Consider the following 27,985-nt stretch of genomic DNA (forward strand, 5'->3'; position numbering starts at 1 on the left):
AAATAGCAACAAAAAATGAATGTATGCTCTCAAATGTAAACACCAAATGGTTTCATCAGTTGCAATAGCAAGAAAAACGAATGTGTGCTTTCAAATGTAAACACAAAATGTTTCCATCAATTGAAATAACAAGAAAAATGAATGTGTGCTTTCAAATGTAAACGTAAAATGTTTCAATCAATTGAAATAACAAGAAAAATTAATGTGTGCTCTCAAATGTAAACACAAAATGTTTCCATCAATTGAAATAGCAATAAAAATGAATGAGTGCTTTAAAATGTAAACACAAAATGTGTCCATGAATTGAAATAGCAAGAAAAATGAATGAGTGCTTTCAAATCTAAACACAAAATATTTAAATGAATTGACATAGCAAGAAAAATGAATGCGTGCTTTCAAATCTAAAAAAAAATGTTTCCATCAATTGAAATAGCAAGAAAAATTAATGTGTGCTTTAAAATCTAAACACAAAATGTTTCCATCAATTGAAATAACAGGAAAAATGAATGTGTGCTTTAAAATGTAAACGTAAAATATTTTCATCAATTGAAATATCAAGAAAAATGAATGTGTGCTTTCAAATGTAAACACAAAATGTTTCCATGAATTAAAATAGCAAGAAAAATAATTGTGTGCTTTCAAATGTAAACACAATATCTTTCCATTAATTAAAATAGCAAGTAAAATAAATATGTGATTTCAAATGTAAACACAAAATGTTTTCATGAATTAAAATAGCAAGAAAAATGAACGTGTGCTTTCAAATGTAAACACAAAATGTTTCCATCAATTGAAATAGTAAGAAAAATGAATGTGTGCTTTCAAATGTAAACATAAAATATTTCCATTAATTGAAATAGTAAGAAAAATGAATGTGTGCTTTCAAATGTAAACACAAAATGTTTCCATCAATTGAAATATCAAGAAAAATGAATGTGTACTTTCAAATGTAAACACAAAATGTTTCCATGAATTAAAATAGCAAGAAAAATAATTGTGTGCTTTCAAATGTAAACACAAAATGTTTCCATTAATTAAAATAGCAAGTAAAATAAATATGTGATTTCAAATGTAAACACAAAATGTTTTCATGAATTAAAATAGCAAGAAAAATGAACGTGTGCTTTCAAATGTAAACACAAAATATTTCCATCAATTGAAATAGTAAGAAAAATGAATGTGTGCTTTCAAATGTAAACATAAAATATTTCCATCAATTAAAATAAAAAGATAAATGAATGTGTGCTCTCAAATGTAAACATAAAATATTTCCATGAATTAAAATAGCAGCAAAAAATGAATGTGTGCTTTCAAATGTAAATACAAAATGTTTCCATTAATTGAAATAGCAAGAAAAATGAATGTGTACTTTCAAATGTAAACACAAAATGTTGCCATCAATTGAAATAGCAAGAAAAATGAACGTGTGCTTTCAAATGTAAACACAAGATGTTTTCATCAATTCAAATAGCAAGGGAAATGAATGTGTGCTCTCAAATGTAAACACAAAATGTTTGTATCAATTGAAATAGCAAGAAAAATAAATGTGTGCTTTGAAATGTAAACACAAAATGTTTCCATCAATAGAAATAGCAAGTACAATTAATCTGTGCTTTCAAATATAAACACAAAATGTTTCCATCAATTAGAATAGCAAGAAAAATGAATGTCTGCATTGAAATGTAAACACAAAATGTTTCCATCAATAGAAATAGCAAGTACAATTAATCTGTGCTTTCAAATATAAACACAACATGTTTCCATCAATTAGAATAGCAAGAAAAATAAATGTGTGCTTTGAAATGTAAACACAAAATGATTCCATCAATAGAAATAGCAAGTACAATTAATCTGTGCTTTCAAATATAAACACAAAATGTTTCTATCAATTGAAATAGCAAGAAAAATGAATGTGTGCTTTCAAATGTAAACACAATATCTTTCCATGAATTAAAATAGCAAGAAAAATGAATGTGTGATTTCAAATGTAAACACAAAATGTTTCCATGAATAAAAATAGTAAGAAAAATGAATGTGTGCTTTCAAATGTAAACACAAAATGTTTCTATCAATTGAAATAGAAAGAAAAATTAATGTGTGCTTTAAAATGTAAACACAAAATGTTTCCATCAATTTAAATAACAAGAAAAATGAATGTCTGCATTGAAATGTAAACACAAAATGTTTCCATCATTTGAAATAGAAAGAAAAAATGAATGTGTGCTTTCAAATGTACACACAAAATGTTTCCATCAATTTAAATAACAAGAAAAATGAATGTCTGCATTGAAATGTAAACACAAAATGTTTCCATCAATTGAAATAACAGGAAAAATAATTGTGTGCTTTCAAATGTAAACACAAAATGTTTGTATAAATTGAAATAGCAAGAAAAATAAATGCGTGCTTCCAAATGTAAAGACAAAATGTTTCCATCAATTGGAATATCAAGAAAAATGAATGTGTACTTTCAAATGTAAGAACAAAATGTTTCCATCAATTAGAATTGCAAAAAAATTGAATGTGTGCTTTCAAATGTGAACAAAATATCTTTCCATGAATTAAAATAGCAAGGGAAATGAATGTGTGATTTCAAATGTAAACACAAAATGTTTCCATCAATTGGAATAGCAAGGAAAATGAATGTGTACTTTCAAATGTAAACACAAAATGTTTCCATAAATTGAAATAGCAAGAAAAATGAACGTGTGCTTTCAAATGTAAACACAAAATGTTTCCATCAATTGAAATAATAAGAAAAATAAATGTGTGCTTTCAAATGTAAACAGAAAATGTTTTCATCAATGTAATTAGCAAGAAAAATGAATGAGTGCTTTGAAATCTAAACACAAAATGTTTCCATCATTTGAAATAGAAAGAAAAAATGAATGTGTGCTTTCAAATGTAAACACAAAATGTTTCCATATATTGAAATAATAAGAAAAATAAATATGTGCTTTCAAATGTAAACAGAAAATGTTTTCATCAATGTAAATAGCAAGAAAAATGAATGAGTGCTTTCAAATGTAAACACAAAATGTTTCCGTGAATAAAAATAGTAAGAAAAATGAATGTGTGCTTTCAAATCTAAACACAAAATGTTTCCATCATTTGAAATAGAAAGAAAAAATGAATGTGTGCTTTCAAATGTAAACACAAAATGTTTCCATCAATTGAAATAATAAGAAAAATAAATGTGTGCTTTCAAATGTAAACATAAAATGTTGCCATCAATTGAAATAACAAGAAAAATGAATGAGTGCTTTCAAATGTAAACACAAAATGTTTCCATTAATTTAAATCGCAAGAAAAATAAATGTGTGCTTTCAAATATAAACACAAAATGTTTCCATTAATTTAAATCGCAAGAAAAATGAATGAGTGCTTTCAAATGTAAACACAAAATGTTTCCATCAATTGAAATAGCAAGAAAAATGAATGTGTGCTTTCAAATGTAAACACAAAATGATTCAATCAATTGAAATAACAATAAAAATGAATGTGTGCTTTCAAATGTAAACACAAAATGTTTCCATCAATTTGAATCGAAAGAAAATGAATTTCTGCTCTCAAATGTAAACACAAAATGTTTACATCCGTTGAAATAGCAACAAAAATGAATTTGTGCTCTTTATTGGAAACCCAAAATGATTCTATGAATTACAATTGCAAAGGAAATGAATATTTTCTTTCGAATGTAAACACAAAATGTTTCCATGAATTAAAATAGCAAGAAAAATGAACGTGTGCTTTCAAATGTAAACACAAAATGTTTCCATCAAATGAAATAGCCAGAAAAATTCATGTGTTCTTTTAAATGTAAACACAATTTTTTTATAAGTTTAAATAATGAATATAAGTTGATCACACAAACGCTACCTTTCAATCTTATTCCCCACGTTTGCTACATTTTTACAATTTTGCATTCTTAAGTCATCTTGTGATCATTTTAAACATGTTCCCGGCAAATGCTACATATTTTTTTTCTCCTTTCGATCACAAAAAAATTGCACAATAAAAATTAAAGACGTTGCACCAAAATTTGAATTTGTATTTTGCGCTGCGTTCATTCCTTGCAAACATGTTTTGGCCTTCGGGCCAAAATCACAGTGTAATACCTGTTCTGATGCTACACTTCAATTTTTCTGTCATCGGTTAGTGGAAGAGAAATTTTTCATGCCTGAGGAAATTATATTTTTATTTTCCAGACTTCCCATATTTGGGAAGCTGGATTTTCCCGACGTTAGTAACTGACTTAAGGTCTAACTCTGCCCTCGTGGGGAGGAAAGTGAATAGGAGCAATGTTCGAAAGTTCGTGTGATTATTTTGTTATCATTTGTGGAAGTAAAAGGTTGAACATTTTTCTTATTTTATACCAGAGTTTCAGGTAGTTAAAATCTAGTAAACTATAGTGATACAATCATTATATATATATATATATATGTATATATATGTATGTAGTGCATATATAGTGCTCAACGATAACAAGAATGTGCTCAACATACATATATATATATGTGTCTGCGTGTGTGCGTGTGTGTGTGCGTGCGTGCGCGTGTGTGTTTGTATATGTGTGTTTGTATATGTGTGTCTGTGTCTGTGGATTGGTACAATAATAGATGAAACAGTGAAAAACATCCAAGGTGTACAGTATACGATAAGTTTAAGTTGCAAGTGAACTTCCCTTTTACTGAAAACAAAATGTTTGTCATTCCTAGGATTGTCAAAAGCCGGAATTTAATCCATACGTATCAGAATGGTCTGATCACATTATACTTTATATTGTGACCTTATGAATTATTATTAGCAGCACCAAAATAATTATAAGATATTAATAAACATGCTTATGATACCTTTTTCATATACACACTATGTCAGTTATTAATCTATGACTTAGTTATGTCAAAATGAACAATTCCGTGTCTGTCTCATTATTGCCTTTTGATGTATTTGTTACTTATTTCCTGTACTGCCTACTTGATAATCGCTTCTTCCTATTTTTAGTGCAAGCAATAGAACCAAGAAAACAGCTGTAAGAAAAAAATGTTCTAATATCAAACACACACACACATGTGCAACCGCACACACCCACACACACACACATACATACATACATACATACATACATACATACATACATATATATATATATATATATATATATATATATATATATATATGTGTGTGTATATATAGTTCCGTATTCGGCATTAGAAACAAGCAAGAACGTTGCATCCCTCTGCCTGTTCTACAAGTATATTAATGATGAATGCTCTGAAAAACTGCAGACACTTGTGCCCCACGACGTAGACACACTCGACAAACCCGACAGGCAGCTAAATCCCACCCCACACAGTAGAGATCCCTAAATGTAAAAGATCTTTCTACTCCAGTAGTTTCTTCCCCAGAACCTGACTCTGGAATTCCATTCCAGATTCCTGCTTCCCTAACTGTACTGACATGAAGAGGTTCAAGTGCAACGTGAACTGACATCTTGCTGCCATAATCCCAACATAGTACCCCAGTAGTTGCTGCCCCTGATAGTAGCCCCCTACACCAAAATGGCAATGCGCCTTGTTTGGGGTGAAAATGTAATTAAAATAAAATAGACTCGAAGAAATCGGAGTAATAAAAAAATTGGACTACTCTGAATGCGCATCACCAACAGTTTATGTGAAAAAGAAAAATAAAAAAATCAGGGTATGTGGGGATTTTTCGACCGGACTTAATGATTGTCTAAGGATCATAACTATCCGCTCCCTACCCCTGATGAAATATTTTGTAAGTTAAATGGATCAAAATGTTCCAAAAAATTTACTCACCAGAAATATATTTGCAGGTCCAAGTCCACGCCGATTGTTCTAAATACCGACAATGAATACACATAAAGGATTATTTTCCCTAAAACAAGTGCCGTTTGGATTGAATGTAGCACCAAATTTATTCCAACAAATTATGGATGCCATGCTAGCAGGCTTGGATTTTGCAATGGCTTATTTAGACGATATTTTGATAAGAAGCAAAAATGTTGAAGAACATAAAACCATATTCGGAAGGTATTCGAGAAAATAAAAATAAAAATTACAAATTTAAAGTGGCTCTCGAAATATGTAAGTTTAGTATGGACAAGATTGAATATTTGGGACAAATAATTGATTGGAAAGGTAGAAAACTTAACCACAATAGGACAGAAACAATTAGAGACATGCCTGGATCAGATAATGTAGTGGTTACAGTCATTATTGGGTCTAGCAAAATACTAGAATCTTTATATCCCAAATATGCACGAACTAAGAGCACCATTAAATGAATTATTGAAGAAGAATAAAAAATGGCTCTGGACAAAAGAATGTGAGGAAGCATTCCAAAAAATTGAAAGATGTTTTTATCGGATCTAGCGTTAGCACATTACGATCCGAAAAATGATTTAATGGTAGCGGTAGATGCGAGCGAATACGGTTTAGGAGCGGTGCTTCTACACAGAATGGAAGATGGATCTACTAAACCAATTTCCCACGTCTCGAGCATTTTATTACCCGCCGAAAGAAAGTACAGTCAGATCGAAAAAGAGGGTCTGGCGATTGTGTATGCCGTGAGAAAGTTTCATAGATTCATTCATGAAAGATGTTTCGTCTTGGAAACGGACTATAAACCATTACTATCGATTTTGGGCTCAAAAAAAGGGATTCCTACTCATCCGGCAAATAGATTACAGAGATGGAGTATTATTTTGTTCAATTACGATTTCAAAATGAAATGCCTAGCATCTAGTAAAATTGCACATGCAGATGGTTTGTCTAGATTGATCCCCAGTAAAACTGAATTTGAAGAAACTGTTATAGCAGCACTAAAAGAAGAAAATGAACTAAAACATATATTAAAAAATACTGTTAGGGAACTTCCTGTTACACCTGAGGAAATAAAGAAAGCAACAAAAACAGATAACTATATTAACAAGATAAAAAAAAACATGTGGGACAAGACGAAAAGAATAGAACAGGATTAAAAGTGTTTCCGTTTTCTATGTGTGATGAAACTCTGATGTACGCAGACAGAGTGGTAATATCGCAAGTATTATGAAAGAAAATCCTAAAAGAATTCCACATGGGACATTCTGGAATCTCCAGAATGAAGGCCCTAATGCGAAGATTCACATGCTGGCCTGGAATGGATCAGGACATTAAGAAAATGGTTAAATTATGTAAAGGTTGCAAAGAAGCCGCGAGATCTCCCCTCATACGGACGCAACTTTGGCCTAAAACAGATGTACCCTGGACACGCATACGTATCGATTATGCAGGACCTCTGAAGAGATATTATTACCTAGTAATGTAGATAGTATGTCAAAATGGCCAGAATTTTTTTAAATTCAAGCAATCTACAGCGGCAAACACAATAAAAACACTGGACGAGGTATTGAGTTCCAAAAACAATTGTTAGTGAAAATGACACTATGTTCACAGGTCAAGAATTCAAACACTACTGTGAGGCACTGACCATTGAACACATTACAACACCAACTTTTAACTCTCAATCAAACGGACAAGCGGAAAGATTTGTCGATACTTTTAAACGAGCTTTAAAAAAGAATAATAACATCGGCACAGAATAAAAAAGCATTCAAAAATTCTTAGTAATATTTAGGATAACACCAAATTCAAATACAAAAGCTAAATTATCCCCAGCTGAAATTATGTTTGCCAGCAAGATACGTTCGGATGTTCGACCGGTTAATCCCATGAGAAAAAGTAAAACAAAAAGTATCAAGGATAATGTAATTTACAATAACGGGGATAAGGTTTTCTTAAAAAGTTATCCGGAAGAGTTTTAGGGGAGGAAGGCATAATCTCAAGAAGAATTGGGAGAATGATTTACATTATAAAAGGGCAGACTTTCTCCACAAAAAACATTAACCAACTGAGACGCCGATACATAGAAATAGTCAGAAACTAAGAGTTGTCAATGGAAGTGCTATATGACACTTTCTATATACAACCTCCAAACAATGGAGTACCAGTAACTCAGAAACCAGTAACTCTCCGATAGTTAAAAATCGGCAAACACAAATGGTGAGGAGAAGTGAGAGGAAAAGGAAAAGAACCACCTTGGGGGGGACAAAGTCTAAAAAGTAAAAAATAGTAAAAGCAAAATTCTATGGAAGAATTTAGTTTGGGAGGAAGTTGATGTAATGGGATAACCTAAACTCCCTTCATAGATGAAATGAACTATGGATATATTGACCCTCTCACGTGACTGAGGCAGAAGGAAAAAAGACCGGAAGAGAATAAAAAAATATGTCGAGTAACTCTTATGTCACATGTATTCCGTTGTAAATAAACCCCTTTGTTTTTCACCCGTAACCCCGTGTTTCTTGCTGTATTCTTATTTAAAGTAAGGATATAACATATATATATATATATATATACATATGTGTGTGTGTATGCGTGCGTGTGTGTGTTTTTTAAATATTTATATATATATACTAGCAAAACTTTGTGACATATTTCCATTCTATGGAGGTTAGACGCGAACGAACACCCCATAATTTTATTATACCATATTCCTTCAAACTGAAAAATGATTATCAAACTATACTTACACAGATAGGTATGAAAAGTCTTTATTAAAGTTTGTGCCTATTTCCATTCTATGGAGGCCAGGCGCGAACGCAGACCCCACAATTTTATTATGCCATCCATATTTAAGTTAAAACATACTTATCAAAATATTCTTATATACATCTATATCAAAAACACTTGTAAACGTTTTTATATATTTTTTAATTTTTTATTTCCATACTTTGTGGACCAGGCGCGAACGCAGATCCCACAATTTTAATGAACCACCGTTCTGCCAGATTAAACATACCCATTACTGTGGCTCGATACATCTTCTATCATTGTGTGTAATCAGTTTTTTTAAATAGTCAATTATATAGGAGCCTATTCGTGACCAGACCCCCCCACATACACATTCAGCTTTATATATATATATATATATATATATATATATATATACATACATATATAGTAGCGTTCACAATATAAGAACGAAAACATTGACAAATAAAATACTAATTAGCAATGAAATTTTTACCGAATAAAGATTAGAGTGTAATACATAAATAATACACAAAGTTACAAACTTGTACAGTGGAAGGACAGCTTATTTGGTAAAATATTATCAACAACAGCCGTTAAAGCACGTATGCAAATCAGCAAGTATGCTCGGGCTTTCGTCACAAGAAAAAGACGGGGAAAATACACCATGTGGGCGAAAGGAGAAGCAAATTGCCAGCCTAGCAAGATGAACGTGTGAAGTCGAGGGGCTTAAGGTGCTGGCTAATGGTCGGCTCGAAGACGGGGAGGACAAAGGCTTTGAAAACACGTGTGTGCGAATAGAATTTTGCAAGATAATGAAATGCGTTGTTTTGAAAGAATTACGAATAAATGCATTTCATTTGCACGTAAAAAAGGCGCCAATTCGGTTATTTTATTTATTTCCTTTTTTATTTGTTTATTTGTTCCTTTGTAGCGATTCCGGATGACGTGTGGGTCCCTGAGTTTTAAAGTGTAACGACAGAGTTAAAAGTAATGGCCACGTTAAATTTATAGCAATTAAATGAACAAACGAAATAAGCTACTGGACAAAAGTTAAGAAACGATGTTTACTTGCAAAACCCCTTTTAATTTACATTGTTTAAAAATTTTGATGTATGTTTTTACAAGTAAAAGTTCTCACCCTAAGATGTTTATGCAAAACAGTTAAAGATTCTTGTCACCGGATTTACGAGTTAAATTGCCAAAACGGAAATAAGGTCGGTAATTAGAAGTCGAACCATTGATTACAGTTTCATTAGAAAAACAAAACAGGCGTGTTTCGAATTAGAATTGAAATGAAGTACGAATGTCAAATAAATGTCGTAAGAGTAGCCATTCAATTCCAATTCCTCCCACACAAAAACAAAATAATTTATTTATTGATTTTATTCTTACTATTTTTTATTATTGTGTCAAATCATCGTGGCTGTTATCTTCACAGGTTTTCGACCAATATATGCCCCGGCCTTCTTCAGGTGCATCGTTTGTGAATTGGATAACATTATACTCGAACGTAAACATTGGCGGCGACATTATTGCAGACGATTCAATAAAACAAAGTAAGTTTACATAATTATTTTTTATAATCTTTAGATTTATGAGGAAAATATCTGATTTTCAAAAAATAAATGAAAGAAGCCGATTTTTTTTTCGAAGAAATAATTTGGTGGACGTATTCTTCGTAATGATGTATCGCTTGGTTTATCTATCTATCTATTTATTTCTTAAAGCAGAAATCTTAATTTCAAAAGGCAAATTAGTCAGGATTATATACATCGAGGAGGTACAAATGATGCGAGTTCGTGAATACACTCTTTTTCATCCCAAGCAAGGTACATTGTCATTTGGAACGTAAGCGAGTACTAATTGGGGTCATATTTATCATGGAAGTGTGGGAAGTTGCGCACCCAGATAATTATTCACATTACATTTACACTTTTGCAGATTAGTAGAGTTAGTAAACAGGGGAATTTCAAAGTCTAGCAGTCCGAGAGAAGAACTTATTAGAGTAGAAGTCTGTCTGGCGTCTAGGGCCTTCTACAGTAAAGGGTGGGGATGTTTCTACTTGTCAGATTAGTCGGAATTATATACATCGATAGGGCACAATAACGTATCATATAAAATACCTTTCAAATTAAGTTGTCTATGAAAAACTATTAAAGATTTATTAAAGTAGATATATACAGAAAGCAGACGTTTAAAAGAATAATGACGCCAAAGAAAATGTCCAAAATAATTCGAAAATACGTCTGGAAATATCGCAGCTACGACTAGAACAAGTGAGTAGAAAAGAAAACGTTTTCGAAATGCAAATAAAAATAGATTTAAGCGTAACGAATAAAGTAAAAACCAAGCTAACAGCATGTAGGATTGACAAATTCATGGTTCGGCTACAGTAGCTTCTTACATTTCAATTTCTTTATATAAACGTGGAAATATAAAATTGACTGAATTTGCGCAACAGAACTTGGATGAGATTTAGAACTAAGGGTGATAACGCAGATCTTAAATCAATTGTAGCATCATGGTATATATCATACAAGATCCGTGACATACCCATAAATGCCAGCAAAACCAGTTTAAAAAACGTCACTCAGATTACACTTGCGACACATTACCCGTACAGGAAGGGCCGATCGATGGGATTTTGGAAGGGCTCAATATCGAACCAACTCAACCAACACAAGCAGAGCGACGGTGCGTCAGAAAGAGAAAAATAACCGACCTACTGACTATCAACCCGAAAAGGAAAAGATATTAACAGAAGGGGGGGTTGTGGAGACTTACACATGCACAAAATATGAAATCTTCTAGACGGTATTACTATTCCAAGAGGTAATATGCTCGTAGTGCGTGTGTGTGTATGTGTGTGAGAGTGTATGTGTGAGTGTGTGTACGTGTGTGAAGGTGTATTTGTGTGTGAGTGTGAATGTGTGTGTGGCGTATCTCGTAGTATTGACGCTAAGTACTACAACTCTTATTCTCTATTTACTTGTAACAACCTTTGCTTTCCGAGTTTTTCTTAGGGACATTTTTGGACACCAACACTAAGACATTTGTAAAAAATATCTGTGCGTGCACATGAGCGTGAATAATATGTGCTTTACAAAAATTTAAACTTTTGAACTTATCATTATTATAAGTATCCACATACGGCAGTACTGCTCGTTGCATCACAACTAAGCAGACTATAACCTTTCCCTAGCCGAATATCTATTAAATAAAAATTCATCCATTGCGTTAACAGTGCTCGAGCTGGTAGTTTGTTTGCAAACAAACAAATCGACAAACATTCATGGGTTACCATTTGGGAAGGCTAGGCGCTGTATGCACTATGTCGAGACGTAGAAATGTCCAGGTTAGTATCTTGAGGTGCCTTTAAGTTACTAACAGATGCACCCCCAGTCTTAGTTAAAATATGCATCTAGAAGTAAGAACTCAGATCTAAAATCTGACGTCTACTATCTGCTCTCACCTGCAGTAGTCATTGCACCGACAAAGATTACAGTTGTATCAAAAAGCGTGATTGGTTCTTCACAAAGCCTATACCACTCTAAATAAATCTTCAATGTGGATTTCTGAGCAACTTAGCTCATACATCGAAATCGGCGTAAAGATCTATCGTATTTTTTTACACAGTCATCACCACTCAGGGATAAGGGTTATTGCAAGTACAGTACGTTAGTGTGGAGATTTGATGAAGAGTTTCTTTAAGGGGGCGGTTCATTAGGAATTTGTTTACGTTGGACTTGAAGACATCCAAGTTGTAGTCAGGTGGGAAGCAGGCAGACGGAACAGAGTTCCACAGGCGTGCAGTTCTAAGAAAGAAGCTTTGTTCATGGAATCCACGTTTTGATTTAGGCACAGATAAAGAGTGGGGGAAATTTTTCAAAGTGGATTCAGCTAGACGGGTGTTTTTGTGAAAGATTGGCGAGGGGGGACCAGAGATTAGAGTTCAGACGAGCACCTGCTATGGAAATAAGGATAAAACAAGGACAGGCTCGCAACGTCTCTTCTGTGGGAGAGAGGTTGCAGGGTAGAGAAAATGGCATCCCCCACTAAGCCACGAAGTCTATTTTGTACTCTGTCAAGGCAGGATAGGCTGTTTTTAGCAGCTCCTGCCCAGATATTGCAACAGTATTCCATACTTGGACGTACTTGGCTTTTATATAGATAGAGAATTGCATCAGTAGTGAGATATCTTCTGGATCGGTAGAAAGATCCCACCATCTTTCCAGCTACCTTGGCAACAGACTTGATGCACGTGTTCCATTTCAGATCAGGAGTAAAGGTCAAACCCAGAAGCTTGTCAAAACACGGGTCCTCACCCAGACGAGAGCCATCCATCCCAATTGATGCCAGATGGGGATCAGAGCTTTGATGATGTAAGGATAGGAGTTTGGTTTTGGATGCATTAAAGGTAACTAGCCACGTCTTCCCCCACTGAACCACGCGCTCGAGATCAGAGGAGAGAGAATCAGAGATAACTTTGTACTTTACAGCCTTCGAAGTGTTGCCGTATATGGTCGTGTCATCAGCATAGATGTCAACGAATGATTTAAGTATGTGTTTAGGGAGGTCATTGATGTAGATCAGGAAGAGAGTTGGACCCAGGATTGACCCTTGAGGGACTCCAGCATTTATATTGCAGGCCTCTGATTTTTGTCCATCTACCACTACTCTTATGAGCCTATCGTAGAGAAATGATTTAATGATTGAGAAAACATTTCCAGTTATACCGTAGCTGGAAATCTTGTGAAGTAGACCCTTATGCCATACCTTGTCGAAGGCCTTTGATATGTCAAGAGCAATTGCCCTAGAAAGGAAGCCTTTGTCAAGAGATTCACTAATCCTGTGATATATAACCGTCAGCACATCTGCGGTAGATCTTGCAGAGCGGAAACCAAATTGTGTGTCACTAAGAACGTTGTTCCTGCTGAGGTGGTTGACTATTTCTCTATTTAATATGGATTCCAGCAACTTACTCATAGCACACAGGAGACTTATTGGTCTGTACTGAGAGGGAGATGACTTATTACCTGAATTCTTAAATACAGGGCAAACTGATGAGGTCTTCCAGGGAGACGGAAAGCACTTCTCCTTAAGGCAACCCTTAAAGAGTTTCGTAAGTATGGGAGCAAGTTCTGGTTGAAGCATTTTTAACACTATAATTGGGATGCCATCAGGGCCAGTTGCTTTACTGGAATGTAGGTTCTTGATTAGCTTGGCGACATCATGCACGGATATTTTTATGTTACCTAGCTTGTTTTGTGTTATAGGAGGAAATATGGGGAGTTGATGGCCTTCGTCGCATAGGGTAGAATTAGCTGCAAGGTTCTTTGCAAATAGTTTGGCCTTGTCTGACGCTGACGAGATGACCTCTGGTCCATTGATAATGGTTGGGATAGAACGCACACTTCTGTTCAGGATCTTATTTGTTATTTGCCAAAACTGGTGGGATCCAAGCCGCTGATCAGCTACCTTGGATTTAACAGACTGGGCATATAGCTCTCTTGCATTTTTTATTACTCTTTTACAGTGTTTGCTGCCAGTCCTGAAAGCAGCTTTAGTCTCAGTGCATCTATTACGTTGGTAGCTATGGAAAAAGTGATTTCTGTGCGCGATAGCAGCAGCACATTCTGGGGAGAACCATGGCTGGCTGTTAGGTTTTTGTTGGAATCTTTTAGATGGTATGAATTGGTCTATGCCTGCAATTAACCATTCGGTCAGATCTGATACTATAGAGAACACTTCCTTTTTAAACATGGAGTGCAGAGGTAAATCAGATGTGAATGTACGGAAGCTATCCCAGTCAGCCATAGAGTATCGGTATATAGTACGTATATATATGTAAGTATATATATATATATATATATGTATATATATACATATATACATATATATATATATGTATATATATGTATATATATACATGTATATATATAAATGTATATATGTATAAAATGTGTGTTTATCATGTACTTTTAGTCTCGTAAGCATGAAATTATGAATCAAGTGTTGCCAATCGCAACCCCACCTCTACTTAGTCCCACTGTCTGCTTCCGGTGGTAAGGAGAAGCCCAACGCAACTGGAAACTGACGATATAAGTGGAGAGCACATTATGATATGACTGCTATATGTGACGTGACAATTGCTTTATAAACTTTTAAAGTTCTAAAGTACAACTTATTCTTTGACGATCAACTTGTTCTTTCCTTTGGTTGTCCGTACGTTACTCTTTGAGAAAAGCCAAATACAAATTTGAAGGCCAACTGCTTTGAAAATAACCAATTTCGTGAAATTTGGCTTTAAATGCCAATCTAGTTACCAAAAAAATGACAGCTTAGCAAGACTATTTGTTGATTTAATATATTTCATCGTTGAATTTTCATGGATCTGAATAGTTTTAAATATTTCACATGACGAGATTTACTATTCGCTGTCCCATCCCGCTGCAGATTTTTGAGTAAAGTCGTGGAACTCAAACTCATACATATTTTTCTTTTCTTACCAAAACCACATATCTGCTACCTATTACTAAAACAGTGGCACTGATGTAATATATGAATGCATTTCGAATTAGTGACATATACGTATAGAATTTCATTTGATAAGAATATTATTATATCATTATATGATATTAAATGCTTTTATCAGACATTTTACATTTGAGTTCAAAACAATTCACTTATTTTCAGTGTGTGTGCCATTAGTAGTACTATTTGTGCTTTGCCAGTCATTTTGGGCAGTGCCTCTTTTTCGATTGACTAAAGACCGAGATATTTCAATGTATTGTTTATCTACGTGTTAACATCAGACCGACTTAATAATTGCATAGACGGCGATTTAATTGTTTTCTTTGACTCTTATTTTATAATAACATTGTTTTACAGAATAAAAAAAAGGTTTGTCCTTAATTATTCTTAATTTATCCCCATTTTTACTAATTAAATTAAAAACACGAAGTAATTTGATAATCTAAATCAACACAAATACACTTCGATATGAAAGCTAGAATCGTAGTCAAAATAAACGAAAGTGAGAAATTATAAAACAATATATTTCGTACCATCTTCTAAAACACATATCTACTTTGCGATCTTCTACTCTCCTTCTTCCTCTCTATGTATGCATGTGTTTATGCATGTGTTTATGCATGTGTTTATGCATGTGTATGCATGTGTTTATGCATGTGTTTATGCATATGTTTATACATATGTTTATGCATGTGTTTATGCATGTGTATGCATGGGTGTGTTTTCATATCTATCATAGACTAATATTTCTTGTGTATATGTGCGAGATGCTTTCAAAAATTTTCCAGACTTTTCATATAAGCGCTTTTATTGATAATGAGCACTTTTATTGATAATAAGCGATTTTATTGATAATAGATACATGAAACTCTAGTCCCCTTCGAAGTCATCTTTTTCGGTTGCAATGCACCAGTTGTGTCGTCCCAGCAACTTCTAAAAGGTCATTGTTTGTCAATGATCCTCGTTACAGCCTCTTACATCAGTTGTCCTAGAGTAAATTTTATGTTGTGAATAGAAGGTGCACTAATAAAAACGACAGACAACCACAAAATTAGCGCATAAGCCTGAAGAGTCCTAGAGTGGATGAACGCGGAATATTCCGTGTAGCTTAATCGCCATATATATTTCATAACTTACTAACTATCTATCTACGTATTGAGCACTTTTGAAGTAAATACTTAAATTTTAAGCATAAATTTATACTGTCGTATATTAATTTTGTGTGAGTAAATGTATAGTGGATGAAACGCAGAATATTCAGTGTAGCTTAATTGCCATATATATTTTATAAATTACTATATATATATATATATATATATATATATATATATATATATATATATATATATTGAACATATGAATGTAATTCCCATATATATTTTACCGATACTCTTTTTAATATAACCTTTAAGTAGCTTTTAATTACCCCTTATTTATATATGTGTGTGTGTGTGCGTGCGTGTGTGTGTGCAGCCCTAGAAAGCAGTCGGACACGCTAAACAGCCCTAGAAAAAAACAGGTACTTGGTTAGGAGGGGGTAATATTAGAACTCATTCGTTCATAATGTTTTTTTTTTACCATTACAAAAAAAATCGAGATTTAATAGTTTCGGGAAAGTACAGACTGTTTAAATAAACAGTCGGTAAATACCGACAAACTTTCTTTTTATTCATATTCTTGTACAATATATTCTTTCTACCTAAACCTGTTGTTTCGTCTTTTTTTATAGGGCTACAACGGTTTTTGAGAAAAACTAAGATTTGCTCAGATTCATTTATTTTATGAATGCATCAGAAACCACCCACGATTCTCCCTCCCACGCATCTTCTCCGTCCCTTTCTTGCGTTGGCGGTTTTTCGAAATACTTTGTGTGTACTATCGTAGAAAGAGATGTAAATGTAAAGAAAGCATACTGATCTACTTGTGTTCATTATTATGGATATACGACATAATCACGTTGACAACAGGTTACCGTTAGATCACCGAACTTAAGCGACGTTGAGCCTGGTTAGAAGCAGATGAATAACTATTTCAGAATACCAGGCGCTGTAGGTAGGGGTACATTGTCATCTTCTCTGATTGGGATGTACAAGAGACTGAGGACCGCTTGTGAATTTGATATTCCCATGAAACATCCTGCTTCAGGGGAAGCCGATTCATCCCGCCTAGGACGAATGCCACCGTATTATATGTCTAAATTTCTATTATAAGTATGAAGATAGTTTCGGACTATACAAGCGCAATCATAATGGAATAATGCTTCTTTGATGAATTAGAATAAAGAAGAAATAGTATTTATTGAGGTTGACATGCTGAAACCTATTCGTCAGATTTTCGCTCGTCGGCGTGTCTCTTCTCTCCTCTGTGAAAAATCCTGGTGTTAACAGATCAGGTTATCTGAAGATACGGCCTTCCTAACTTAAAATGCATCATGTAATTGTTTTTCTTGCTCTTTTTAAAACTCAATCATTTTTTGCAAAGCCAAAAACAAGAAAAACGATTTTCTTTTACAAAAAAAACAAAAAAAAACTAGTCAGCATGAATAAATATTTGAAAATATAAAGAACATGGAAACCTGTTTTCAAACTTTATGGAGTCGGCATTAAATAACCTGAAAAAGGTTTATGCCGTACAACAAAACAACCAAACCAAATACCAGGAATAAATATTTTAAAATATGAAGACCTTAATGCATATGTTTTCCAAAATTACTAAATTCAGTATTAAATAACCTGAAAAGGGTTGATATGCCGTAAAACAAAACAACTACAACTGCCTCTGTCAAAAAAGGAACTTTATAAAGAAAAAAGTCGATTATATTTGTTCTTTTATACTTCGACACGAGCAAACGTATTATCTTTAATGGCGTAGCAATTCTAAAACAGAAAAATAAATTTTTACCGAGATTCTGTTGCAAATGCATAATGTATTAGCCTTATCCGTATTTCTTTTCTTTTTTTTAAGTGAAAGCGAATATATAAATTCGTATACTCTTGCACAGATAAAACGTTAATGTCAAAGCTTACTTTATAATTTCCATTTTATTTACTAGCAAAAATATGCATCCATCGCTTTGGTTCGTATATACAGGGAGTCCCAAAATAAACCATCGATTTTTAATATAAATTAGCATAAAAATAGATGATTGATTTGGGGACACACTGTATAAAGTAAGTATTAGGTTTACTAATGAACAGATGATTGTGACAATTGTCGACATACGTTTCTTCCACCTAAAGAAAAGGTAATGTTTGGAAAGGTCTCATGGCAACAAAACAGAGAATACGCTAGATCAACCAAAAAGGAAGAAGTTATGTCTGGGAAAATGGTATTATAACAAACCAACATATATTACAATACACTCCAAAGGAGGAGATAATTCCTCGGAGGATAGTGTTTTTTTATCCCATCACCCCCGAACAAGACACTTCATCACTTAGACGGAAAAGCCTACTATTTGGAGCCATGTTTACGGGATTAGGGGAGATGAGCGAGAGGTCGCTTTACATTGCATTTCACTTTCTGTATGTTAGTAAAGTAAGGGAAGCAGGTAACGGGAAGGGAATTCCAAAGTCTAGTAATCTTAAGGAAAGAAACTACTAGAGGAAAAAGCTTTCCGGCATTAAGAAATATTTACAATAAAAGGGGCGGGGTTTTTTTTCTGAACGGGTTTGTCGTGAGTATGTACGCCAAGGAGGGGCAAAAGTGCGATGATTTTGTTAGAACGCATTCCATTAAAATACTTGTAAAATAAGCATAAGGATGCAAATTGTGGCGATGGGGCAGTGGTTGGAGCTTAGTTGACAATACGGGATCTATTCGATTGAATACTTTTCTTTGAATTCTCTCTTAGATGTGGTAACAATACTCCATACTTGGGAAGAAAATGACTTTATAGAGATACAGGATACTCTCAGGTGTAAGTAATCTTCTAACACGATAGAGGAGACCCACCTTTTTGAAGCAGCCTTTGCAATGTCTACTAATGGATACTATATTATGGCTCCCAAATTAAGAGGTATTATGGCGAATTAACATACACTAGATTACCCGTCTCCTCCTCGAATAGGGAAGATTACATAACGATAACAGAACAAATCTCTACTCTTATATGAAAGCCACTTTGTTTATGTGTGTGAAATTTATATACCTGACAGTGTTCTTATATGTTTTGTAAAGAAATTCATCCGATAAATATAGAAAACCGAAAAAAATCAATTCTTACAAACAGCATTTCTCTATTATAGATAAAAGGAAAAAATCTTACCAGGGAATATTTTACGTTACACCGTAAATGTCATAATAAAATCGCAGCAAATTATTACTTCTTCTTAACAAAAGCAGGTTTATTATAATCTGGAGATATAGCTTAGTGGTAGAGTACTAGACTATAAATTGAATGATGCCCTGTTCAAACCGGGGTGTAGCTCACCATTTTTTTTATTATTAATGAGTTCAACTTACGATAAAAGAGGGCAATTTAAAATAGCCGCAAATTATTTATTCGTTTGCATATTTTAAAACTAAATATTAATCAGAAGTGACTTATCCAGGGCATTTATCGTCAAACCCAAATATTAGCTGATGTGATACTGTAAACAAACACAGATGGAATTTGATGAACGACATTATTATTATTATTATTATTATTTTTTTTTTTTTTTTTTTTTTTTTTTTTTTTTTTTTTACAAATTAGCCACCGGGCTGATTATTCCTCGTAATATATAAAAATTAATAGAGGATTGGTTATATAATAATTCATACACAATCTGCATGTATTAAAATATCATGTTTACGCGTATTGTACGACCAGGCAACGCCGGCTGCCAGCTAGTACTGTACTTTCCTTTTAAAAATAAAGAAATGTAAATCTTAGGGGGGCATATTGTGACCACAGAATAAATACTAGATTATCTCCGGCAAATAAGAGGAGGTAATCCTCGGAGGATTATTTTACATGGAAGTTCATCATTTATCACGGCCCGAAGGACATTCGAGGATAAGGCCTAGTATAATAAGAAACAAGCATATGATACATTGCCATCAAAATAGAAGATGATGCCGGGGTTGACTGATACTTCGCCGAACCAAAATATACTATCCTACCCTTGTAATGAGAAGATAACACCCGGGAGTATTTCTACAAAAAAAAGATAGAGTCATTTGTGGGACGTAGGTATCATGACGAAGAACCGTATACTGTACTATTACTTCCCACAATGGATGATATAATGCGTGATAGGATCGCACGTGAACATATGTTATACTACACTTTACAAGTATATGTAATGCCTGGAATGATCCTTAAGCAATATGTAATGACGGGAAACATAAGTCCCATAAGAAAGGAACAGATACTACGCACCAAAAGAAAAGAAGATAATCCCTAGGAAGAGTTTCTCATTACAGAAGAACAAATAATACACTACTACTCCACAGTTGGATCTTTCATATGTAATATATTGCTGCTAAGTATTCTGTTGACGTTCAGCGTGAATGGAGACCCTACAATATTATTGTACCTATTTGCAATGCCTCCCCACGGGACAGAGTTAGACACCAGGGTCGTTTTTTAACGTGGAGAAAAGGTACAAAAATAAAAATTGTCTCAGTCGTGAAGGATTTCTCCCACACTGAAAGAGAACGAGAAATTGAAGTGCCGCATCTGAAGAACATATACTACACTTTGATCTTGACTTATTGTAGCCGTTTTGTTAAAACTGTAAAAGTATTATTTAAGAAATCTGGTTGATGTAGTGTCAGAATATATCTGGTTATTACGGCTTATCTCCAATATAATTTTAGGAATGTGTGACATATTTCAATTGTATGCACGTCCACCGACACTACCCTTAGGTCCTAGCCAGAAAAAAAAAATATTCCAGACAAGGTTCAAAAGAGAGTCGCCAATCTAATAGGTCCTGAACTGTCATCTAAACTTCAGCCTCTGTCCCATCGACGAAATGTTGCATCCCTCTGCCTGTTCTGCCAGTACGTTAACGGTAGATGCTCTGACGAACTGCAAGCACTTGTGCCCCCTCGACGTAAATACCTTCGATAAACCTGACAAGTAGCTAAATCTCACCCCTTCACAGTAGAGATCCTTAAATGTAAGAGATCTTTCTACTCCAGTAGTTTCTTCCCCAGAATAGCTAGACTTTGGAATTCGCTTCCGCATCCCTGCTTCCCCAACTTTACTAACATGCAGAAGTTCAAGTGTAACGTGAACCGACATCTTGCTGCCCAACTCCCTACACAGTACCCCTGATGCTTATGTCCCTGATAGTAGCCCCCTACAACAAAGTGACAATGTTCCTTATTTGGGGTGAAAATGTAATTTATTACATTTTCACCGCAAACAATATTTTTGTTTCACGTACTGCCCAAAAGCGGCATCATTTTTTTTTTCGTTTTTTTTTTTTTTTTTTTTTTACATTGCGTCTTGGGTGATCGGAAGATCCTATTTATTAAAAAGAAGGATTAAAGGTGATCACTAGGGCTGTGATAACAGAATATTTTTTCATTCTTTTGACTCTCAAATATATATCCGACACAGTAAGACACAGTCAATACACCGAGAACCACCTTAGTCTATATAAAAACATATAAGATATTAACGGATATATATTCAAGAGTCAGAACAATGAAAAGAATATGCTGTTGTCACAGCCCTTATGATCACATACTACGAACATTAAATTAGCGTATTTATATACAAATTTAATGTCCGTAGTATTCCAATGACGGTATTCCAATGACAGTACTCAATGGACTTCAACCACAACTAGCGCCCATCCTTACAAAACTGTTTAAACGTTGTCTTAAGGAGAATTGCTTCCCATCACCCTGGAAAATTTCATCAGTATGCCCTGTATTTCAGAATTCAAGTCATCGCTCATCTTCCTCTCAGTACAGGCCTATAAGTGTCCTTTGCGTCATGAGTAAGTTGCTGGAATATGTGTTAAATAGAGAAATAATCAACCATCTCAGCAAAAATAACCTTCTTAGTGACATGCAATATGGTTTCCGGTCTGCTAGATTTACAACAGATGTGCTTACAGTTATATCTCATAGGATTAGCGAATCTCTCGACGGAGGCTACCTTTCTAGGGACATTGCTCTTGACATATCAAGGGCATTTGATAGAGTATGGCATAAAGGTTTACTTCAGAAGATCTCCAGCTACAGTATAGCTGGAAATGTCTTCTCATAAGAGTAGTGGTTGATGGGCAAAAATCAGAAGTTCACAGTATTAATGCTGGGGTCCGCTTGAAAAATGGTGGGATCCTTCTATCGATCCAGTAGATATATCACTGTTGATGCAATTCTCTATCTATATAAGAGCCAGGTAGGTCCAAAGATGGAGTACTGTTGCCAGCTCTGGACAGGAGCTGCTAGAAAGGACTTATCTTGACTTGATAGAGTTCAAAATAGACTTCGTAGCCTCGTAGGAGGTGTCCTTTTCTCTTCCCTCCAACCTCTTTCTCACAGAAGAGATGTCACGAGTTTGTCTCTGCTTTATCGTTATTTTCATGGCAAGTGCTAGACTGAGCTCCAATCTATGGTCCCCTCTCGCCAAACTTTCACAAGAAACACTCGTCTAGCTGTAAACATTATCAATAATTCCCCTCACTCTTTATCTGTGCCTAAACCTAAACGTAGATGCTATGAACAAATCTTCTTTCTTAGAACTGCACGCCTATGGAATTGTCTTCCGTTTTCCTGCTTTCCAGCTGACAAAAATATGGTTGTCTTCAAGTCTAACGTAAACAAGTTTTGGATTAGCCGTTCCATATAAGTTAACAAATTTACCGAATTTCCATTACTAACGATTACTTTATTGTCCAATCGTCTACTGTACATATTTATCCCTTATCCTCGAGTGGATTCTTAGCCGTGATAAGTGATGATGCCTTTGTAAAAAAACAAATAAAATGTGAGGTGCATGATGTAGCCCATACTTGAAACTACACCAAACACCATAACCGTGGCTGGAAATTTTTCGTCATCCTGGACACGTCCATTTTATTCGTGGCAATCCAGTGATGCATTTTGAAGATGCTGGCAATGGTCCTGTTGTGATAACTTGGATTAGTAAAGAGAATGAGTTGTACAGCAGCACATTTCTGGTCTCGCTTGTTGTCCATTGTGCCACTTTTAGACATGATGGAAGGCTCATATCGCTCTTGGGATTTATACACAACTGGCCAATTAGTTAATGGTATGCAACAAAAACGAAAACTGGTTTTCATCAAGTGGAAATGGAATCATGTCTTCCTTCCTATGGCGAAAATTTTATTTTTTTACCCTGTAGTTTCCCCATTGGATAATGTAAATTAATAATTGAATATATATCAGTTACACCGAGGGTATTCAAGATGCCACAGCATGGCTTAATTGTCGGAGAGAATTTCTAACCAAGTCAAGAATTCGGTGACCAAAATTTGGGACAGAAAGGGGAAAGAAGCGGCCTTAGTAGAAGTCAGTGTGTCCAATGATGTTAAGTTGTGCAGGGCTGAGAGGGAAACGATAATGAAATGCCAAGGTTTTATGTACGAAAAGAAAGGAGACTGGAATCTTGCGTGGATCTCTATTATTCCAATAATTGCAATAGAAAGATTCGTGAAAAAGAATTTTAAAAAATTACCTAGCAATTATATTTATTGAAGCAGGTGAAGATTGGAATCTTAAAAAATATCTACTCGTTGGAATGTATGAGATTCGTAGGTGAATGGAATCCGGTAGGATGCCTGTCAGCAGCTAGAATCAAATAATTTTAAAAATTAAGTTTATTTTAATTTCTTGTCCTGTGCAAGAAACCAGGTATAGCCGAAAATATTTAGCCATCGAAACTGTGTTACTACTTGTGATTGGCTGGCAGAGAGGACAGAGAATTGCATGTGATATCAACTGGTGTATGTTAATAAAATAAGGATTATGTCTTCTATTCTGGCATAACAGATACTTCAACTCGTTTATAATCACCTGAATATTAGTCCGGGTGGAGAAATGCATTTAACCGGAAACGGCTTAAATCTCGATGTCCGATTTTCGGTCATCAATGCGTGAAACATCGAGTCCTGAGTAAATTTCCGACAAAAAATGAAAAAAAGGATTCGGTAAAATAAAATGAAATCGATTGAAACAGAAGGGGAGTAAAGAAAGGAAAAAGAAAAAAAGTAAAGCAAAAAAGAACGGAATAAAGAGAGATAAATATTTAACGAGAGGGATATGGACTATGAGACGGAATGAGGGGGAGAAAAAAAGATATAAAATGAGCGTTTATTGAACGGTTTGTTTTAGAGAAAATGTATAGTGATAAAGAGATAGGATTATAAAAAGAGAGATAGATTGAATAATAAAAAGGGGGAGTGATACAGAAAAAAAACGTGAGAGAATACAATATAGTGATAAGAAGGACGGATATATGATAAAGAGAGAGTGTGTGGTAAAAAGTTGTTAACAGAGACAGTGGGTACGACGGTTAATGAGAGAAAGTGATACAAAGAGTGAAAATCAGAGCGTATTAAGAGGTGGATATGGTGAACAATAGTGTATGCGTATGAATAAGAGAGAGAGAGAGAGAGAGAGAGAGAGTAATTGGGAAAGAGAATGAGGACGGGCGATACGTACGAGAGATAGACGAAAGAAATATTGAAAAGTATTTAGAAAAATGTAAGACACAGGAACAGAGAGAGAGACTGACAGATCTACGATTAGATAACATTGAACAATTACTTTTCTGGATCTTTTTAGATAATGATTGGTCATTTGTATTATTTAGATTCTTTGGACTACTGTTCTCGGCGTGAGTGCCATTTTCACAACGTTTCCGTCTATATAACATCCGGCCTTCTTCAGATTATATTGTTGAACTCGGGAACCTTGACGGAATTTCGAATGAAACCTTTTACTTACTTCACGAGGTTAGCATGCTTTCGTTCCGTCGTCCATGACTCGATAGAAATCCCAAGTAATTCGCATTTGTATTTTTCGGTGGCCCAAACTGAGAAGTAACAATTGTAAAATAGATGTTCTCCTGAAGTTTGAAATAAGAGTTTCCGTTAAAATTTCGTTCAAATTTCCGAATTCGATAGAAACCAAATAATACAAACACTGAATCAATTAGCGAAACACGTACATATACATTACACGCAAAAACGTACTTGCGTAGAGTTTATGTATTTTAGGCGAGGACGAGGAGGTATAATTTATTGTAGCTATACCGAAACAATGTACGAAAATATTTCATACGAATGAATAAACAACACGTTCGATTCATCGATCCTATTAAGTTGTTTCAATGCAGACACTGGAAAAACAGAAATAATTGATATGATTGAAAGGTGCAAACAACAACCGTTTTTTACTCTTTTTCACCGCAATCAATGCAATAGACAGTAGGAGTATTTCTAAGAGATGATTTTAGGGTGTTACTTAACGAGATATCTGTTCACATTACATTTAAACATCTGCATATGAGCACATCCAGGGAAGCAGGAAACTGGGAGGGAATCCATGTTGAAAAAGCGGCGGGAATAAACTATTATAGTAGACGGCTTTCCTGCATTTACGGACCTCAACAGTAAAGGGGTGGGACTTTGCTGCTTGTCAGGTTGCCCTTCACTAACATTATCACCATAGCCATAAATTTCAACGGCAATGATGTTAATACAAATAATAACACAAATAATAATAACACAAATAATAATAATAATAATAATAATAATAATAATAAATGAATAAGGGTCTGCTCTATTTGTCAATCTTTATTCGTTGATTAAACTATGATCAAGATCTGAAAATAGCAGAAACAGAAAGTGCGATAAGTACACATGAGACTAATAAACAAATACGTATACATATACCATAATTGTCTGATAATCCTATATCCCCCAAGTCTTTTAGTAAGGAAGTCATATGTATGTTGACGTGAGATGCTGGACTTACTGATTGAAAAAGACTTATATAAAACTTGAAAACAGAGAAACATATGGAACTGTTGGGTATAGTGTAAATGGGTAGATCCCACTGTACTTAGGAATCAACTGATGTGCACTAAGAGTGCATGAATGTCATGTGTTTTTTCACATAACAAAGTCCTTTTGCCACTCTGAGGCATGTTTCACACGGCTGGAGTGTCTTGACGGAGTAGGTGTAGCCTCAACTGTTGGTGACGGGACATGATCCGTTTCAACCCGAGGGGTCCAAGAGGAAGGTCTAGTGGACTGACATCTGGGGATTGTGGCTCCGTGTATGTAAGTAGACGCCTACTCTGGCGCACCGGAATATGTGCAGGCGTCTCACATGATGGTACCCTGGTTGTAGAGTTTGCAGCCGGGGTGACCTGTCGGGTAGCCTACTGACATATTTCACAGGCGTAGATATGCTAGGTCTTGGAGCTGTGCCCGGAACCACAGCAGTTGGTACTACAGGTTGTGGCATGTAAGCTGATGGTTGGCGTAGTCCTACATCCGAGTCTATGGTGAGTCTCTTTGGTTTAACCTGCATGTGAATATATTTGCGTAAGAATTTCCTGTTTCGCAGAGTAACCAGTCTCGAACCATCAATGCGCACAATGTAGTACTTACCAACACAACAAACGCTCTCGTGTTTGTGCCTTGTATAGGCATGCGCGACAACAAAACTTGGGTTTTTATAAGCGGAAGTCTCGAAGTTGTCAGGAATCTACAGGCGCATGCGCAAGAGAAGGGATTGAGATAGTGGTATAAAGGCAGGTCGAGTGTGAAGGTTGTTGTTGTTGTTGTCATTGGACGTTACAGTGACGCGTGCGTTAGCAGGTGATTAAGAGGCGGTTTATTTTTGTGTGTCAAGTCGCGCACCTCGGTGAAGGTCATATAAATCGTTCACCTCGGTGAAGGTGAAGGTCATACACAACATATTGGTCAAACTGACGAACCTCGACAACCACCCTGTCTTGTCCCACTTGCGGGGAAATGGCTCAATTTGGTTTTGGAGCCGAACATGGTCTCCGACCGACAATGGCGGTAGTCTGTGGGTGTGCTCAGATAACCGCTCAGCACTTTGCATATGCCTGTTTCGTAATGCTTCTTCACGAGCAAGAGATGTGCTTTGCCAAGTTGGATGAGGTTTGTATTTCCCAGGTGGAATAGGGATGAAATCCCTAATTGGTTGGCCAAATATGCACATGGCTGGAGAGAGTTTTGTGCCTCTCTGGTGTATTCCTGTACTGTAGCATAGCCCGTTGGAACGAGTCGGTGTCAATGTTACTAGACGAAGTTGCGTTGTCCATCAGAAGGCGCTTTACTCTCTTGACGCCTACCTCTGCTCTGCAATTGCTGTGAAGAAATGCTACTGAAGATAGTATGTGGTGCACTCCCCAGTCACCGAGAAACTGTCGTGTCGTTGTGGCTGTGAATTCCGGGCCGCCATCAGATGCGAGTTCATCAGGAATCCCGTAAGTCACAAAGATCCGTTTAAAGGCAGGTCACGAGTCCACTAGCTCCAACAGCTGATTGTTCCACAATTGGCCAATTTGAATATCTGTCCACGACTACCAGGTAATGATGCCCCTGGTAGGTGAAATAATCTGCACAAATGCACTGGAATGGATAATCCGAGCTCATTGGTGGAACTGTTGGAGCACTTGGATTTGATGGCGCATTACGGTTGCATTGTTAGCAGCTTGAATGAAGAGTAGATATGTCCGGAGTGATTCCTGGCCAGAATATAGATATTTCGGCTCTAGCTGTCATGGATGTGACTCCCTGGTGAGCAGAATGCAGAGCATCCAGTATTTCTTGCCTGAGAGAAGGAGGGATCACTACACGATCCTTGTACAAGATGACCCCATCAACAGTTGATAA

General features: G+C 35.3%; 1 protein-coding gene across 7 annotated transcripts in view; it reads left to right on the plus strand.

Annotated features, from left to right (window-relative positions):
- LOC145246571 (cytosolic phospholipase A2-like) overlaps positions 1 to 27,985 on the plus strand; it is a 594,967-nt gene that overhangs the window by 106,843 nt on the left and 460,139 nt on the right. For all 7 annotated transcript variants that reach the window (XM_080108182.1, XM_080108180.1, XM_080108179.1 and 4 more), the window contains exon 3: positions 10,042 to 10,159. The gene's annotated coding sequence lies outside the window, so the exon portion shown is untranslated. The remainder of the gene's footprint in view (positions 1 to 10,041; positions 10,160 to 27,985) is intronic.

This window comes from Euprymna scolopes, chromosome 24 (genome assembly GCF_053919585.1).
Source record: "Euprymna scolopes isolate OS-2025 chromosome 24, ASM5391958v1, whole genome shotgun sequence".
Classification (NCBI taxonomy): domain Eukaryota; kingdom Metazoa; phylum Mollusca; class Cephalopoda; order Sepiida; family Sepiolidae; genus Euprymna; species Euprymna scolopes.